Source organism: Pelodiscus sinensis, chromosome 13, assembly GCF_052426305.1.
Source record: "Pelodiscus sinensis isolate ZL-2025 chromosome 13, ASM5242630v1, whole genome shotgun sequence".
Taxonomy (NCBI): domain Eukaryota; kingdom Metazoa; phylum Chordata; order Testudines; family Trionychidae; genus Pelodiscus; species Pelodiscus sinensis.
In genome coordinates, this window is record NC_143064.1 from 15,183,519 (window position 1) to 15,203,414 (window position 19,896).

Genomic DNA, 19,896 nt, shown 5'->3' on the forward strand with positions numbered 1-19,896 from the left:
TTAAATCCTTTGGGGGGAAAAGGTAAATGTTCATTAAAGAGGCAATTTAAGGAGCAACTTTCATCCTAGTTAAAGTTAATCCCTGAAACCAATGCCTGATTGCCTGTTAAAATTTTCAGGAGGTGTTCACCAGCTCATAGAGAGCTTGTTCTTTCAGTTTTGTGATTTCCTAGGATTATTTTAAGGTCAGAAGAAAACAACTGGGCTCACATGTCTGCATAAAGTAGCTACAGCATCTTCACTTTAAGGCTTATTTGAGTCTCTGCCAGCCACCTGCGCCGATGCGGAACGTCTCCTTGCAAGAAAGGGACCACAAAGATGTAAAAACAAAGCCCAGAAAATAGGTGAGTGGGCTGCCATCTAAGCTAAAAACAGCGCTGGTCTCCACTTTCATCCTCCGAAGAGCAAATGACTACAGGCTGCCACTGGCTGTACGGCTATGTGTACACTCGCGGCTTCCTGCGAAAGAAATATGCAAATGAGGCTAAGCCTGGAATATTGCCGAGCCTCATTTGCATACTTAATGAGCCACCATTTTTGCAGAAGAGGCTCTTGCTCCAGAAGGAGCTGTCTACACTGCCCCTTCTTGTGCAAGAAAAACACTCTTGCGCAATGCCGTTATTCCTAAAAATAATCGGCGTAGCGGCATTGCGCAAGAGTGGTTTTCTTGCGCAAGAAAGGGCAGCGTAGACAGCTCCTTCTGGCACAAGAGCCTTTTCTGCAAAAATGGCGGCTCATTAGGCATGCAAATGAGGCTCAGCAATATTCCACGCTTAGCGTCATTTGCATATTTCTCGCGCAAGAAGCCACGAGTGTAGACATAGCCTAAGGGTGTATTTCCTAAAGCTGAGGTAGAAAAACAAAGGCTAGAAAGTCTGACCTCTCCAGGCAGCAGACAGAACACACCTGCCACTCATTCCAGCCTCCCTCGCCACAGTCGGGTTTCTGGCCTCCAGTCGTTGGAGACCACGGACTTGCTTGAGCAGGGCAGCAAACTGGTTTGTTGTCAGGTGCGGCAGGTATCCTAGGCAGGGGGAGGCATTGCCTTCCCAAACCATCAGGCATGGCCCTGGCCACACTCCCCCCACCAACACCTACTGTAGGTGTACTGAGGCGGAATGTTCCTACCCCAGAGTGCCTGCCTTCCCTGTGCCCTGGGGCCAGGGGTGTTAAAGCCATGTGCCTCCCACCCTCCCCATAGTGCTGTTGGGGGCTGGGACCATGCACTGCCCCACACTCCTTGGTGTAGGGGGGTGGGGCTGGGCAGAAGGGTTGGGAGGGCTTACCTCCCCCTACCCTACCTTCACCCACCACCCACGTTTGTTGTGTTTCTCCCAGGGAAAATGTAGGTTGCAAATGAAAAAGTAGGGTTTAGGATGTTCCAAGGTGCATGAAGGAGGGAAGCACCCAAATCCCAGTTGAAAAAATATCCCTGAGCACTTGGAGTCAAATTTACAAAGGTGGCAGTGATCCAGGCTGCTAAGTCTCATCAGAACCCCCTGGAACATAGAATAGTGATAGTGCTACATAGTCCTGTTTTTTGTTTCACTGGAACATAGGCACTTTAAGGTCTACCCCATCTCCCTGAGGCTGCACTGAAAACTTCACCTTTATACCAGTTGCAGGGGGGCCGACAGCTTCCACAGGCCCCCAGGCAAGGTGTCGGAGAGGGGAAGGGACGGTACCTCGGGCAGAAGAGGTCTGGCCCCCTTCAGATCCCTTCAGAGCATGCGGCGTGGTGCTCCAGTGGCGATTTCAAGGCCCAGGGCTCCACCCAGGACTCCAGTAGCAGCAGCGGCCTTTGAATTGTCAAGACTTGGGGCAACTGCTTCCTTCCCTCCCTGCTGTGTCAGCAGGCCTGCCCAGTTGTATTTCTACTATGGCCACTGTTTTACTCAACTGGATGAACAAATGGCTTTGCAGGGATTACGTCAAGGGAATATAGTTTGCCAGAGATTTACAAAGCTTCCCCATATTGAATTTGGGCATCTTATTCCTAGCAATGTTCCCTCTCGTCTTTTCCATCAATGTGCAGAATAATTTTATGTGCCCTGGGGAATGTGCAGATGTGTACCACCAGTAGAAACAAAACCTAGCTGTGGGAGCTCTGCTAATCCGCTAGGCGTCATTTGAATCTCTCCTGAGCAGCTGCACACGCGCACAGCTTCCAGGAAACACCGCCGCCCAGATGGGTGGCTCTGAAAGCCTATTTTTAAAGCACTCCTCTGCCACAAGATGTTTGGAGCACCATGCAATACTGAGAGCTTATAGAGTGCAATGAAAGAGCCAATCAAAATTAAATCGCAGCCACTAACCTAAGAGCAGCAAACCAAGACATAGACATGGTAGTTGAAGGACAGTGGGAAATCAAAGCAAGGGGCTGTCACTGACAGTCAATCAAACATACCTACCAAACATGGCTTAAAAACAGGACTGGTTGGCCTGAAACATGTCAGGGAGAAGTAAAACTCCAGCCCTTCAAGGCTACCACAGTAAAGGTCCAATCCCTTCACGTGCGAACATAAGGCACAGAAATGGACCTCTCAGCAAACAGACTGCTGGCTTTTGGGGGAAGGGCTAAGATTGAACTGACTAGAGAATGGAGCCACAAAATGTCTCTTGAAATTAACAGAGTGGATAGTTGTGTTTTCATACTTGTTTTTGCTAGTCTCAAGCAGTGTTCCCTCTAAGCTCAGCACTTGGGAAGCCGCCCAGGAGAGATTCAAATACCATGTGTTTCTATTGGTGGTGCACATCCACACAAGCCTTGGTGCACGGAACAAAATTTATTCTGCATGTGGATGGAAAAAAAGGGAAGATAGGTCTCAAGGTAAGCTTTTATGGGTGCCTTAGCCCTTAGGTGATCAATGCCTGATGGAACTCCCTGCTCCCCACAGCAGAGTCAAAGAGGGGGGCAGCTTGGCCAACCCAGAAGTCCATGGGCCTCTTTGGCAGAAACTGAGTGGTTCCCCGCCCTTCAGCTTCACTTGGCTCTCCTCTTGTGCAGCTGCTCCACAGAGAACATCTCAGAGGGCAGAGTTCCACAGCCCATTACTGAGTCCACCACGGTTTGGGACTCCTTTCGTTCGGGTAACTCCCATTGCTTTATGCTCATAAAGATTCGTTCCTGCTGATCCTTGCTGCTTCACCTCTGCTGAGTCACCCGACCACATCACGAGTCCCAGGCAGTGTTCCCTCTAAGCCAGGGGAGTCCAAACTTTTTCAAAGAGGGCCAGATTTGATGAAGTGAACATGCGTGAGGGCCGACCATTTTGCCTGACGTTCTTTGAACCATTAAAATTAAATGAAATTAACTATTTTATGCAAAGTTTATTGCAAACGGCATACTTTTCATTTCGTCACATGGATCACAAAGCTAAACAGGTGTTAAATCACTCTGCCTTTCATATCTGAAGGCCAGATGAAAAAAAAATCCAGGAAGCTGAAATATATGTCAGGAACATTGTAAAGTGCATTACATATTATTGGTAATAAAGGTTGTCTGTCAACTTTTAAGTTCAAAAAATATGAACAGGAACATAACACCAAGTATACATGTTGTGTCCAAATATATTTATAACTGATTTAGACCAACTGACATTAACTGAGATTTTACAATGTATTCATCTCAATACATATGGATTCGTTGGGGGCCTTAAAAGATAGATGTTGCCAAATTACCTGTGGGGCCGTATTAAACCAGAACACGGGCCGCAATTGGCCCGCGGGCCGGACTTTGGACATGCCTGCTCTAAGCTGACTGCTCGGGCAGCCAAGCAGGAGAGATTCAAATGCCACCCAGCTGATTAGCAGAACCCCCAGCCCCCAGCATGAGTTTCTACTAGTGGTACACATCAACACATGCCTTGGTGCACATACAATTTATTCTGCACATGGATGGAAACAATTAGAGGGAACATTTGTCCCAGGTGAACTAATAATGGGTCTTCCAGGTACAAAGCCAGCAGCCTACTTCTTCCCTGCAAAGGGTGCAGCAAACTAAGCCATTGTTTGTCTATATCTAAAGCACCTCTCACCACCATGCTTTCTCTGGGGGAATGGCCATGAAACATACATGTACCCACTGTACAGCATGGTCTATGGCAAGAACCTTTGGGCTGGATAAGGAATGTGCTACAAGAAATATTAAGTGAAAATATGTAACTACTTTCCTACATCAGCGTAATATAGACCTTGGCAAAGGCCTAACGTACACATTGATTTGTATTGCAGATGTTTCTGTCTTATCAACAGTGCCTTATTAAACACCATACTCTCGTGGAATTTTGCTTTGCTGGTGGAGTAGAATATTTAAATACACATGCTCCTTGTATTGTATTTCTGACAGGATTGGATATTAACTACAACTTGTCAGTTGCGGTAGCAAAACACCCTCCTGCTGCTCCCCTCTCCAAAGTTTTAAAGCTCCAGGTTTTGGAGAAATTTTATGAGAATGAATTGACAAAGCAAAAGTCACAAAAGACAAAAGTCAAATTGTCACAGACTTTATAAATAATGATCATGATAAATTAGAGCAACTTCACAATGAGAAGAGTAAAACTAGTGTATTAGATCATCTCTTGGTTCTGCCCAACTCTCTTTTAAAAGTAAGGCTGAATGTGGCCCTCAGTTTCCAGACTTTAATGCGCAGTCATTCTGCAGGCCTGTCCTCATTTCAGCTCTGCCAGAGACACAGGCTTGAGTTTTTGAAGAGATTTGATTTGTCTGGGCTGGAGTCTCTAGGGGGAAGCACGTGAGGTTTTTTACACGTTTCGCCTGTTGTTTTAACAGCATTTCTGTGTTGCTTAAAGGGATAGTACCAGGATTAAAAAAAAAAACTCTCCCTTCCAGAATTCTTGTGGGTCTTTCATGAATGATTTGGCAAGAAGACAGGCCAGCTGCTACCCCCAGCTCTGTGGAGCTGGCATGCTGCAGCTCCTTTGTGCGGCTGCTGCTGCAACTCCCCACAGCCCTGCTGAAGAGAGTGGAGCCCTGGTAATTTACACCAGGTGAGGACACACAGGGCCCATGGTGCACAAGTGGGGAATAGGCTGGGGGCAGGCTCATGGTAGAGGGGTGATCTCCCCTGAGATGAGGCTACGGGAAGGGATTAGTAACCTTGTCATAGGAGCCGGGTGCCTTCTCTGGATGTACAGCTTGGCTTCAAATAGGAAGCTAGCTGGTTCTTAACAGGGCTGTGCTAAGAACTCATCCCATGTAGGAATCTTTCTTTTTCCTATCAAGGAAGTGAGGAGCTTCACACGGAAACATGCAGCCATCCTCTCTGCTGCAGGCCCACCCCGAGCCATAAACCCGGGAGAGGTCTCATCTTGCCCCCTGTGCTGCTAGTGCTGACTCCCTGTAGCTTCACTGGTGTAAGGTCAAGCCCTACGCCAGTATGTTTAGGACACTCCTGGGGCAGTTCAGACAGCCCGTAGCACAGACCTCCTCCCCGCTCCTCCCGTGCCCACAATGAGCAGGAAGCTGGTGCACTGGGACAGCCGCTTATCATGCTGACCAGCAGCGTCTGTTTCCTTGCGCTCCGCTGGCTGTTTGTCGCCTTCATTTGTGGTCTCATCTTCTGCGACCATAAGCCCTTTGGAGCTTGGACTGCCTTTCTCTTCTTGTTTGTTCAGCATCTAGAACAAAGGAGGCCTGATCCCAGAGAGCGACCTCTTGGAGCTACCACATTTCTGGCTTCCTTCCAAGCCACTGGGCTTTTTGGTGTCGTTTTCCTTGCTTGTTGTCAGGTTTGGGGGGTGAAGTGTGAGAAGGGAATCCAGGGCGCACAGACGTAGGACGCTGCAGGCCTCACACACACAGCTTGTTCCCCTCTTTAATGATACAATATCCAAGAGCTAAGTTCCCTCGAAGCCGCGTGGCAACCTGTTAAGCACTGTGCAGACACTCAGGGCTGCAGTGAGGAGAGATTCCTCTCCTCCAGCCCTGGACCTGCTGTGGTGGAGAGAGAAGCTCTGGCCCGAACCCAGCCCAGCTGCAGCCAGGGGAGAGGTGTTCCCGTCCCATGACCCCAACCTAGCCTGGCCCAGACGTGCCACAGCCAGGAGAGAGGCACCCTTCCCCCGGCCCCAGCCAGGCCTGGCTTGGACCTGCTGTGGCCTAGGGAGAGGTGTCTCTATGCACAACCCAAGTGTTGTGTGGGGGAAAAGAAAGCTGAGGGGAGCCCTCTCCCCACATCACAGCTCCAACGCAGCCTGACCCCACAAACCTCTCATCCTTGACCCTATCCCAGAGGCAGCACCCCCAGCTGGAGCCCTCACTAACATTCCCTTCTAATCTTTTCCATCCATGTGCAGAATACATTTTTATGTGCACCGAGGCATGTGCGAATGTGCACCACCAGTAGAAACACAAAACCTAGTTGCGGGCGCTCTGGTAGTCAGCTGGGCGGCATCTGAATTTCTCCTAAGTGGCCGCACAAACTCCTAGCTTACAGGGAACACTGGCCATCACCCGCCTGTACCTTAGCCCTCTGCCCCTTCCCACACTCTAAACCTCTTAGCTTCATCCCTGCCACATAAATTTTGTTAGGTGCACCAATACGGACACAATACATCACACATCACTTCCATATTGGTGCACATAAAAAAAATGCATTCCACACATGGGTGAGTAAAATTAGAGGGAACCCTGTTCACGAGTAATTTTATTCCCCAGGGGTTCTGGCTCCTTACAGAGTCAAGCATTTGAGTTACTTGTTATGGATTTGTTCTGTTGTAAGAACAAACATCCAGCAAAGCAGTGAAAGTTGTTCAGTTTGAATTGCTTCTCCCCTCCCCCCGCCGCCTCCTGTGGCATCAAACAGTATCTATTGAGAGAGATTATTTTTAAAAATAGTTTCTGGAATTTGGCCAGATTCTGTGTGGTTGTCAAAATTGAGAAAATAGGATGGGAAATCCAACACAAAACTGGGGTATTACTTAGGGACCAATTGGCCGGGGAGAGGGCAGGGGAGGAGAACTGACCAAATTACAACAGCAAAATTTGGCCCTTAATCACTTTCCTGTTTACTTTCAGGAGCAGCAGACTTACTACCACAAAGTAAAACTAATCTACAGCCACACTGCGCTCTTGCTCACATCACCACAATATTGACTTATGCCTTGTTATTCCATGAACTATGTTCTCCATTGGAAGCACCAGATAACTGGAGATTCTCCATTTACCTGACACAAAACAAATGAACTCAAGTATTAGGTGAGGACTGTTTGCATTAGAACATAAGCCAGAACCAAGTTCCATGCTCGGTAAGACTGTCCTCTTGTTTCCCCTGAGGAGAACTGCAAGCTGACTTCTGCTTTGTGCTGCAAAGAAAACAAACTCTAAATGCTCTGGCCCTTTTCTCTGTGACCTTGAAGCATGAGCCTTCTTCCCCTCCCCCTCCTCTGTCTTTTGTATCCTGCCACTGTCCCCTGTCTCAAACTGGCTCTAAACCTCAGAGGTACTTTCATATCTCAGCTCACTCAGTAGCACTTCCTCCTTTCTCCTCCCTCCCACTAGATGCTACAACACTCTGCAGACTCAGTGTCAGCTCACACAGGATGTGATTCCCAATGATTTGGGGGTTTAAGCCCCTCCAATTAGGACAGATCTACCCCGCCCATCACCCCCTACCCTTAATACACACACTCAGCCTTGCTTAGTCGTCCTAGCCCATGGCCAACTCGGCCTCTGCTCTGCATGTTCACAGGGGTTGTTCTCTAATTCTAACGTTTGTTCTTTGTGTTGGGTTTGGCCCCTGATTTCTCCTTTTCTTGCTGCTCCCCCCTCTCCTTCGCAGTGCGTCATCTGCCTCATTTCCTTTCCAGCCCCAGTCTCCCTCCTACCCTTTCCAGTTACTATTCCCTTTGCCCGCCCCTGTTTCCTCTTCTGTACTTTCTTTCCCCTTCCTTCTTCTCTCACTCTCCTTTGCTGACTTCCCTTTGACCCCCACTCCTTGTATGAGAGAGGGCCTGCTACTGTCTCTATGCTGACTGCGTACTCCAGGATGTTGAGAACGATGCCTTACAGCCAATGGACATGTTTTGTCACTAGTTTCAATGAGAATGTGATCTAGTGACAGATTCCTTACCTGCTCTCTGGCCTTGCTGGAAAGCAGACCTGGCTGAAATGAGACATGTCACCCCATTCAATGCCTGAATGCTCACTAATTCTTAGCCCGTTACTTCTTAAATAACTTGACCCTTTTACTCCCATGGACTAGTAAAAGGAGACAGTGCTATGGCCCGTGTCAATGGTGCAATCATTTCCCTCTCTCAAACTGGCCCTCAATACAAAGAGGCATAAGTGGGGCAGCACCCACCCCACTACAATTGAACACAGCAGGTGAAAACCATGATTCCTGACTATCTTGGCTGATGATCTGGAATCTACTGAACCTGTGGGACTCTAAACCAGGGTAATTTTCACAGTAAACTCTCAATTTTCTTAGTAAATATTTCCCTATGTCAGGATTCTATGAGAGCTGAACCTAAACCAAAAACTGATAGCTGGAGTCAGCCAGCCAGATACTAATGGGCTGAACAGAGTGTCAACATGTAAAGTGAAAGAAGCAAACTTATAGAGTTCAAAAGTTGTTCAGATCAGGGATTCTAGACTGGCCCAGGATTGCATGCAAACTTTTAAAGGGGCTGGGTCCAATGTTCCCTCTAAATCTTTCCTTCCATGTGCAGAATAAATTTTGTTTGGTGCACCAAAACCTATGCTGATACGCACCACCAATAGAAACACATGCTGATGGTTGTGGTTGCTGTGGGCGCTCTGGTAATCAATGAATGTCTCCTGGGTGGCCGCCCGTGAGCTCAGCTTACAGGGAACACTGGTTGGGTATAAGGCAAGTTAGGAAATGGGGGACAGGAGGGTTCTTTCCCTTTCCATCCAACCCCAGAAAATGTTTGAATCAAAACTCCTCCATGAATTCAGTTTTATGAAACCAAGTTTCAGCCAGTCAGGCAGAAAATTTCAGTACAATCAAATTTGTGGGTTCCCCAATGTCCCAATCGAGCATGGCTTTTTTTTTAGCATAAAAATAATTTTTTCATGACCACCCCCAATTAATTAAAAATGGCCATTTCCTGTGCATTTTTTTTCAGTAAATAGCTATCTTCCGTTAAAACCAACCTTTGGCTGAAATATTTTGACCAGCTCTCGTTACATCTATAAGCCCATCTCTATTTTACATGTAGAACTCAAAGCACACCTCAGTGTAGGGACAGACTGCTCCTCTGAAATGTAGCCACTTCTAGAGTAAAGACAGGCCGCCAACCTCAGCTGACATGTGGCACATCTGTAGGGGAAAACACAATGTTGGCTACGGAAACATATGAAGTTGATCTATGTACCAGACAAGAAGCCTGTATATAAATTTCCTGGGAAATGTGACTTCAGTGAAATACAGAACACATACAAAATATGTGTGACAAATTGCAATGACAAGGTTGTGTTGGCAGGTTGTGCAGCTGGGAAATGAAATGAACCCTGTCCAGACAGTGTTGTGCTCTGGGCACTCAAGTCTGTAGCGGGAAGGGGATGTGGCCCAAAATGGTTCACACAGTGACCACGCCAAACTGCTACACTTGGAATAATAACCAAGACTCTTATAAGTAATAACAATGCACGAAACCCAGAGGCTGAGACCTCTACACAATGCACAAAAGCGAAATACTGTAAAATGTTGGGGCAGGTGCAAAAGGTCACCAGTCAGAGCACTAGAACTTTGAAGGAGGCCTGCAAAGAAATGAAACATGAAAGCAATACTTCAACCTGGCTATGAGGAACTGAAATGGAAGGCCAGAGGGCTAGTGACCATACAAGAGGCAACAAAGAGATGGGTGTCCAGAGTGGGTATGAATTTACTAGTCTATATGGGGATAATGCAAATAAAACAACCTCCCTCCTTCTACATCCTGGGAACCAGGAACTGCTGTATTGAAAAAACAAACAAACAAAACCAAGTAATCAATTGATACGAACATTTCAGTTGCAAAACTTTCAGCCTCTCTGCATGTAATCCAGCAACACTTCCGTTGCAGACTCGAAATTTTGCTTGTGCAACAAGGACTTTACATCCGCAAGTTTGCACCTTCCACCTTTACTGCCAAGGCCATCCATTCCTCCCTCCCCCCGCCTCCTTCAGGCATCTGCTCTACCGCTTTCCCCTCCCACTACTTCAAGTCATAGCCTTCAGCTTGTGAAATCAATCATTTCTCCGGCCATCAATTCTGATGTCACAGCCAGCGAGGGGCCATCACTTCAGACAATGAAGCAGATGAACTCTGACGATCCTGTTTTTTATGAAAATATGTCCCCAACACAATGCTGGGATCCAGTTTGGGAATGTGTGCATTGGGCCTACCCATTAATTAGAAGCTCAAAAACTGAATAAAAGTGTCCAAAGAGCTGGACTATCCATGAAAACTTCCTACTCTTTAGCCACAGCCAGGAATTGAGAGGGGAGGAAGCTGACACAAAAGTTCCCCTCTTAGCAGAGAGACAGCATCATTAGAATGCTGTGCAGTCAAAAATGTTCAAAAATCCACCCAACTACCCCTCAGAAGTGATCTTTGTCTTCAAAGGTCTCTCCATTATCACCTGTTCCATCCCCAGCAACCTTCATAGGTGACGTAAAGTCACAAAAGAGTTTAGCCTTGTCCTTTTCCCACCTGCGGATAAAAAAAACATACACCCACTCTCTGGGCTGGCACAAAGAGATGTGCTGGGCCAACAGAATCATGCCTTAAAAAAGGAAAGTTTCATACACATTTTCAGGAGACAGCAGCACTTCAACTTAGTACTGCTTGAGGTGAAGGGTTCCAGAAACTAGTAATGCTGCAAATCATAGAATCCTATTACTAGAACTGGAAGGGACCTTGAGAGGTCATCGAGTCCAGCCCCCTGCCCTCATGGCAGGACCTAATACTGTCTAGAGTAGACCATCCCTGATAGACATTTATCTAACCTACTCTTAAATATCTCCAGAGATGGAGATTCCACAACCTCCCTAGGCAATTTATTCCAGTGTTTGACTACCCTGACAGTTAGGAACTTTTTCCTAATGTCCAACCTAAACCTCCCTTGCTGCAGTTTAAGCCCATTGCTTTTTGTTCTACCCTCAGAGGCCAAGATGAACAAGTTTTCTCCCTCCTCCTTATGACACCCTTTTAGATATCTGAAAACTGCTATCATGTCCCCCCTTAATCTTCACTTTTCTAAACTAAACAAAACCAATTCCTTCAGCCTTCCCTCACAGGTCATGTTCTCTAGACCTTTAATCATTCTTGTTGCTCTTCTCTGGACCCGCTCCAATTTTTCCACATCCTTCTTGAAATGCGGTGCCCAGAACTGGACACAATACTCCAACTGAGGCCTAACCAGCGCAGAGTAGAGCGGAAGAATTACTTCTCGCGTCTGGCTCATAACACACCTATTAATGCATCCCAGAATCATGTTTGCTTTCTTTGCAACAGCATCACACTGCTGACTCATATTCAGCTTGTGGTCCACTATAACCCCTAGATCCCTTTCTGCCGTACTCCTTCCTAGACAGTCGCTTCCCATTCTGTATGTGTGAAACTGATTGTTCCTTCCTAAGTGGAGCACTTTGCATTTGTCTTTATTAAACTTCATCCTGTTTATCTCAGACTATTTCTCCAATTTTTCCAGATCATTTTGAATTATGACCCTATCCTCCAGAGCAGTCGCAACCCCTCGCAGCTTGGTATCATCTGCAAACTTAATGGCTGTGTCTACATTGGCACCCTTTTCCGGAAGAAGGATGCTAATGAGACCAGTCGGAATTGCAAATGCCGTGGGGGATTTAAATATCCCCCGCGGCATTTGCATGAACATGGCTGCCGCTTTTTTCCGGCTCGGGGCTTTGCCGGAGAAAAGCTCCAGTCTAGACGGGATCTTTTGGAAAATAAAGCCTTTTCCAGAAGATCCCTTATTCCTCTTAAAATCAGGAATAAGGGATCTTCCGGAAAAGGCTTTATTTTCCGAAAGATCCCATCTAGACTGGTGCTTTTCTCCGGCAAAGCCCCGAGCCGGAAAAAAGCGGCAGCCATGTTCATGCAAATGCCGCGGGGGATATTTAAATCCCCCACGGCATTTGCAATTCCGACTGGTCTCATTAGCATCCCTTTTCCAGAAAAGGGTGCCAATGTAGACACAGCCAATAAGCGTACTTTCTATACCAATATCTAAATCGTTGATGAAGATATTGAACAGAACCGGTACCAAAACAGACCCCTGCGGAACCCCACTTGTTATGCCTTTCCAGCAGGATTGTGAACCATAAATAACTACTCTCTGAGTACGGTTATCCAGTCAGTTATGCACCCACCTTACAGTAGCCCCTTCTAAGTTGTATTTGCCTAGTTTATTTATAAGAATATCATGCGAGTCCATATCAAACGCCTTACTAAAGTCTAGGTTTACCACATCCACCGCTTCTCCCTTATCCACAAGACTCGTTATCCTATCAAAGAAAGCTATCAGATTGGTTTGACTGATTTGTTCTTTACAAATCCATGCTGACTGTTCCCTATCACCTTGCCACCTTCCAAGTGTTTACAGATGATTTCCTTAATTACTTGCTCCATTATCTTCCCTGGCACAGAAGTTAAACTAATTGGTCTGTCGTTTCCTGGTTGTTCTTATTTCCCTTTTTATAAATGGCACTATATTTGCCCTTTTCCAGTCTTCTGGAATCTCTCTTGTCTCCCATGATTTTCCAAAGATGATAGCTAGAGGCTCAGATACCTCCTCTATCAGCTTGAGTATTCTAGGATGCATTTCATCAGGCCCTGGTGACTTCAGGCATCTAACTTTTCTAGGTGATTTTTAACTTGTTCTTTTTTAATTTTACTTTCTAAACCTACCCCCTTCCCACTAGCATTCACTATGTTAGGCATTCCTTCAGACTTCTCGGTAAAGACCGAAACAAAGAAGTCATTAAGCAAACGAAGCCACCTAATAAACACACAAGAAAAATTTTACAATTACTACAGAAATCATTCAGGTATGCAAAATTTCATACAGGTTGGTCACTTTTAATCTGTAAACTAATGCCACATTCCATTATAAAGATGACAAATAGATATCACATTATTATGTTATAAATATCAAAGATGTATTTTATTCAAAACCTAGGCATCAATTATATATGAGTCAACAGCATGAAACTGCTGCAAAAAAAGCAAACATGATTTTGGGATGCATTAACAGAAATTTTCTGAGCAAGATATGAGAAGTAATTCTTCTGCTCTACTCAGCGCTGATTAGGCCTCAATTGGTCTATTTGAAAGGGGATGTAACTTTCAAGTACCTATTACAAAGAGGAGGGAGAAAAATTGTTCTCCTTGGCCTCTGATGATAGGACAAGAAGCAATGGGCTTAAATTGCAGCAAGGGAGGTTTAGGTTGGACATTAGGAAAAAGTTCCTGTCAGGGTGGATAAATACTGGAATAAATTGCCTAGGGAGGTTGTGGAATCTCCATCATTGGAGATTTTTAAGAACAGGTTAGACAAACATCTATCAGGGATATTCTAGAAGGTACTGGGTCCTGCCGCAAGGGCAGGGGACTGGACTTGATGACCTCTTGAGGTCCCTTTCCGTTCTAGTGTTCTATGATTCTATGAAACTCCCATGCTCAGTGGGCATACAAGTGTGCTTGAAACCATACTGTAGATCTATCATTTATCATATAGAGCCTAGGACCACAATCATGGACCATGACCCCATTGTGCTAGGTGCTGTACAGACAGAATAAAAAGATCTAAAAATCTTGCATCTTAGAGCCTGTTCCTCTAGCATCTAATGGTCCAGGCCTCTGCCGCCTAGACTGCTATAGTTCTTTGCACCTGGGGAACGGACAATGGGATGGTTCCCATCTAGTCATTTCTTGCTTGTAATTTTTTCCTCTTTAAATGCCCAGTTGGCAAAAGGATCTGATTTCACCGTGTTCCAGGTGGCAGCTGTTAAGAGATGTGGACCAAGTTACGCTGAAAAGAAGGCGAAAAGGTTGGCACGGTGCTGTCATTCAGGGAAGTGTTGCAGGAGTTGCAGACAGTTTTTGTAAAGGAAGTGTTCCTGAATGCAGGCAACTGGGCAAGAGCCTGGCTCCACTTTTGTATTCTCCAGGATAGGAGAAACCAGCAAGGCTTGTGCTGTTTCCAACTTCTCCGGAGTGAGTAACTACCAGGTGCCAACAGTCTCCTCACAAGGACAGGAGAAGCAATTCACCCTTCTCATCATCCACAGAACAGCCACACCAGTCTGTCCCAGAGCAACAACCCAAAGCCTAAACAGGTGTGCCAAGGTGGGGGAGAGAGAAGAAGGGGTAATATTGTTCCCTGGAACTTGGATTTTTGTTTGCAGCTTGAGCAATCTGTATCTCTTCTCTCTGCTTTAAGTCAACACTGAAAGAGCAACTGTCTGAAAAACATTGTTTCAGCCATTTTCACTCTTTCTTCTGCTAACAATATTCATTCTGTGCTCTCGCTGTAACACCATGTGCCGAGTCCTTGCTCCCCTGGAGTATTCTCCCTTTACAAAGCAGCGACACGATCCAAGCTTGGCAAACTCCTGCTGATGTTAAGCCAGTGCCTTTCATGATTCTCCCTGCTGCTTTTGAGCCTGCGATATAGATGGTGCCACCAATGGACCGCATATGCAGGAGCCTCCCACAATGCCATTACATATGAAACACCGACATTTATATTTGACATCCCAATTGGGCTGCCTGTGTGTGTTTTAATAAATGTTAGGACTTGCACAGGATGCTGGATTGACAACCCTGTATAAACTGAAATCCTCTATTCTTCCACTGCATGGGTACAGTACAGATAGCTTCCCTGCCAACATAGTTTTATCTCCATGCTCATTCAGTCCCTGTACTTCTGCTGAGACCCTCTCCGTCAATAAATGCCAGTGATCAGATCTGAGACTCTGAAGTTAAAAATCACCAATTATTTTACACAGAAACCTATGGGTTGTTTGTGAGTGAAGACGAGTAGTGCTCAACAATGATAGCAATTTTAAAAAATGAGGATAAGATGCCTCAGCAAAGAGGTGTACTTGTTGGGAAAATGTATCATATTTTAGTTCTGGGGATGTGCAGACTTTTTAAAGGGATATTTCTTACTTTTAACTTAATAAAAAAGTTAATCTCAGAAAACTCTTGGTGTAATAGGCAAAAATCCAGGAATAATTAAGAAAATAATAGTGCACACCCAATAAGAAAAACATTATTTGTTTAAAGGAGTAGTCCCACCAGAATTCTTGGTAGTGATTGCATTTCTTTCAAGAGGGAAAAAAAAGACCTCTAAATCAAAAGCAGCAGTCATTTGCCAGTTACTAGATCTTGAGTGGAAAAAGCACAGAAACCTTTAGCAGTAAGACTTTTTCTATTTTCAATGCTGTTATCAGTTTCTGTAGGCTACAAAATGAAAAGGCTTTGCCCCTCTATGATGTGGTCTCGCAGAAGATTTGCAAGCACTTTACAAAATGTAATATGTTTAGTTTCTGCACTCACCTGTGAGGCAGGTGGATACAATTATGTTTTATAGAAGTAAAAACTGCAGTAGAGAGATCAGAGGTCCTGTGAACTCTCACTGAAGTCAACAGAAAGACTTCAGTGGCTCAGACAGGATTTTTGACTTCCCATCCTTTGTTCTATAAGCCCCATTCTTCCTCCCACTTAATGGAGCCTCACAGAATAGGTCCCAGGATGTGTAAAGTGCTTTGGGACTCTGATGAAAGGCACTATTAATGTGTGCATGTGTAATTACTAAATGCCTCAAAGCAGCCTGTCCACGTTATTCCCATGGCATATGAGAAAAAGGTGACAGAGCGATTAAGTGACCCGCCTAAGGTCACAGGAGAAGCCAGTGGCAGAACCAGTGCTTGAGAACCCAGAAGAACAGCTCTAACCACTAGATTAGAAACTCCTTTAGGCTTTCCCAGCCTTTTCAAAGCTATTAACCATTTGGAAACACCTTCTTTACCATGAGGTTCCCAGAAAAATTTTCCCCTCAAGCCTCACTTCTCTTCAAATTCCACAATCTCTCTTAGATCTCCCCTCCTTTGTCCCTAAAAGCCCAGTCATTCTTCCCCCAAAATTACCTTAAATACCCAAACACCCCACCTTTTATTTGCACCTCCAACGTCTCCAGGTTTCTGCCTCCTTCAATCTCCCTCTGCCCACCAGGTCTCCCCAAAATTGATACTCCGTCCATCCCAGAGGATACTTATCTCCCAACCCAACCTTCATTGTTCCACTTTCACCCCACTCTCAAGACGACCTTTGACTTCAGTGGGCTTTGGAGCAGGTCCGAAGTGTGCATGCGTTGGGGTATTCTCAGGAGGAAAGCCCTGATGATTAAAGCACCAAGCTTGGAGAGCGGAGAGCTGGCTGCAGTTCTTGGTCTGCCACAGACTTCTTGTGTGATCTCAGGCAAGTCTATTTTTTTGCCTCTGTGGCCCATTTGCAAAGTGGAGACAAGAATATTTCCTGCGCCCGCAGGTAGTGCTGTGAGGCACTCAGGTACTATGCTGATGAAAAAAAACCGCACCCTGATTCAGGGCAGGGTTTGGTCAGTAAATGAAGCATAGCATCACACACTGAATGACAAGAATAAAAGAAACCAATACTGAATGTCTGTCTCGTTCACTAAGCACCATCCATTCCTGTGCACTGAGTAAGGTAAAGGTCCTGTGGTGGGAAAACAACATATGAACATATAAAAATTGCCTGTGCCATACAGCAGACCTACAAATGGGCAAAGTTAAGGCTACATGCCAACCTCAAATTTATTTTAATGTAATAATTTCTGAGTTTTCAAACACTGGACCCTTATTATTTTTGTCTAATTTTCTTGGTGTGCTGCTGTTTGTTTATTCACTGAGGCTTTTTGGGCTGTGGGGACTAATGTTCTCTCTAATTTTTTCCATCCACACGTAAAATAAATTTTGTAATGTGCACCGAGATATGTGTGAATGTGTACTACCAGCAGAAATACATGCTGTCAGCTGTGGGCATTATGGGCACTCTGCTAACCAGCCTGGTAGCATTTTAATCTCTCCTAGGTGGCCTGGGGAGATCCATCTCCTAGACTCAAGTAGGGGTGTAAAATCCTGTGAATTTAACTGGTTAAACATTAAGTTTAAATGAGTGTGGCTGCGGAGGGGGCACCCCAGCCCACCACAGCCAGCCTAGAGCAGCACCCGCTCCCTAGGCCAGGGCTGCACCAGCTCAGCAGCTTCCAGGCCCACGGTAGGCTGCCAGCTCCTTGGGCCACGGGGTGTGGGCTGCTCCCGGGGTAACGGTTAACTGTTACCTGGCAAGCATCACCCATTATGGGTAACTAATTAGCCAGTTACCCATTCACACTCCTAGACTCAAGCAGTTCTATTAAAAAAAAAAAAGGTGGCTCAGGGATGACACAATTACAGTTCATGAGTAGTCAGCTGGTCTCTTCCATCCAGCAGAGAAAGGTACACCACCGTCCCATGGCTGGGAGCCGAAGCTAGATGAATTCAGACTAGAAGCAGGCATACATGTTTTTAACAGTAAGAGGAGCAATCGACCAAGGATTGTGGTAGATTTTAAAATTGCCAATGATGGAGAATCAAGATGGGATATGTCTAAAAGAGCTTCTCGAGGAATGATTTTGGAAGTTCTCTGGCCCGTGTTTTATAGGAGGTCAGACTGAATGATCACAATGGCTCCTTCTGGTCTTGGAGTCTACGATTCTTTCGCCACTTGCCACCCTAAAGTCCCAAGAAAGCTCATATAATAAACTGTCATTTCGAACATAGCACAAAATCCTCCTCCCAAAACAAATCCCCCCCAAAAAATCAGATAAAACTTTAAATACTATTACTGTACTTAGCCCAGTCAGGATCGCCTGGTACAGCTCAAATGTTAACCTATGGCAGACAGATGTCAGCGCTATGTATTTGCTAATGTTGCGGCAGTTGTAATGAAGGTTCTGGGATCTTGTGAGGGAGATCAGTGCATTCTGTGCTGAGTGCTTGACCGTCTGCTGGAGGCAGAAGGGAATTCCTTGTGAAACTATCAGTCTGGTACTGTCAGCAGAGAGTTTGGTACGCTTGGCGCTCTTGGTGAAGAAGTGCCATAATTTGACATTTTCTTGCTCTTCAAAGTTTACAGTAGGTGTATGTCATACTGAGATGACAAGCCAAAGGAATTAAGGTTGGGTTTTGTTTATGGATTACACAGAAGAATTATTTCCACAATCCACCCAGCCTCCCGAAATACTGCCATACTGCCACTGTCATTCTGAAACAAAAACATTTCATGTGACCATCTGTTGAAAGGTCCCAAGGAACTGGCAGGCTCTGGTGATGAGTAATAGGGATGGAAAATCCCATTTGAAATGTTAACTGGTTAAACTATATGTTTAACCATGGAGTGCCATGAGCGGGGAGCTGCTCTAGCCAGGCTGGGCGCCAGTTAACCAGATACCCTGGTAAGCTTGCCGGTAAGGTATCCGGTTGCCCCTTTACATCTGTAATTAATAATGGTGTGATCCGGTGATCTTCATCTTTAGGGAGCCAGTGAGAATATAGTCAAAGTTCATGGTACTTTTCATATGTGTTCATTTTTTTTAATTGTATCCTTTGGTATATATGGTTGTGACTATTTTCTTCCACTATTTGATCTGAGGAAGTGGGTCTGGCCCACTGTTACCCACCAGCTCTGTGATTCTTGGGAAACCAGAACATGGTCACCTGTCAGCCTTGTGCTCTTGGGAAGCCAGGGAGTGACATTCATGGAAAACCATCCCCCTCCCTCAGGCCTCTGCTAGAATCAAAGACAAAGCAATGAAAAGGCCGGGGAAGACACACCTAAACTGCTTCAGACAAGGGTGATATAATTAAGGAAACACCCCAGCCTCATTTGCATTAAAGATGAAACAGAGGGACATCTCATTAGCATACAGAATGGAGAGCAGCTCTTCCAAGGCAGGAACCGCAGTGAACTATGGGACACCGAAAGCAGAGAAGCACTGCCTGACGGGAAATCCCTGCTCCAGATGCTAATGAACCTAGGCCTGCTCACATCCAAATTAGTCATTATCAGACCAATTCTAGTAACGATCCTATTGACATCCAAAATACTCAAACTGCCTAGTTGCATTGTGAGCTTGTTCAAGGAACATCACCCATAACCAGGGGTGATCAGTCTCTATTGTCTCTCCTCTTTCTCTTTGAACTATCCCTATAAAAACTCCTATCCTTGCCCCAAGAAAACTGTTCTGATACCTGGACTTAAACTGCATCAGTTCCATTGAGACTTCTTCATCTCCTGTCTGATCGTGCTGGGGGCTCTGTCCTGCTTTTCTCCTGCCCTCTGGACCCCCGGCTACCATCATCATCTGGGAACTCCGATCAGTGCAAGCTCCGTGGAGTGGTGAGATCTCTCTCTCTCTTTCTCTCCCATCAACTATCTCTCTAAGCATAGCCTCTGACCCTGCCCTATGTAAACTGTTATATGGTTACCTAATGTTTGTAATCAGTTTCAATTTAGATTTAATATTGTAATTGTTAGATTTAATATTGTAACTTTTTGATACCTATTCACTACTCAGAAATAAATCACTTTCATTGTTAAGCTGGTTGCTTCTCTTTCTTTCTTTCTCTTTTGCTCACTCTTCCTTAAGGGGTGATGTTTTGGCTTCCCCATTCGCTCTGCAACAACGCTTCTTGTACCCAAGCTAAAGATCCCTGTAGTGCCCAAAATCCTGTGGGGTTTGCTCATCGTGTGGTTTACCAGTGAATGACTGTGGTGTGAAAGTGGGGATAGGGGGTGCTGAACCTGGGGGCTTATGAGGATGGCAGCTTAAAGTGCT

The 19,896-nt window shown here is 45.5% G+C and overlaps 1 long non-coding RNA gene across 4 annotated transcripts in view; it reads right to left on the bottom strand.

The window, feature by feature from the left end:
• The window catches only part of LOC106731460 (uncharacterized), a 43,002-nt gene that overhangs the window by 14,476 nt on the left and 8,630 nt on the right, over positions 1–19,896 (bottom strand). For all 4 annotated transcript variants that reach the window (XR_012906934.2, XR_016350617.1, XR_012906935.2 and 1 more), the window contains one exon: positions 9,221–9,307. This is a non-coding gene — a long non-coding RNA (uncharacterized LOC106731460). The remainder of the gene's footprint in view (positions 1–9,220; positions 9,308–19,896) is intronic.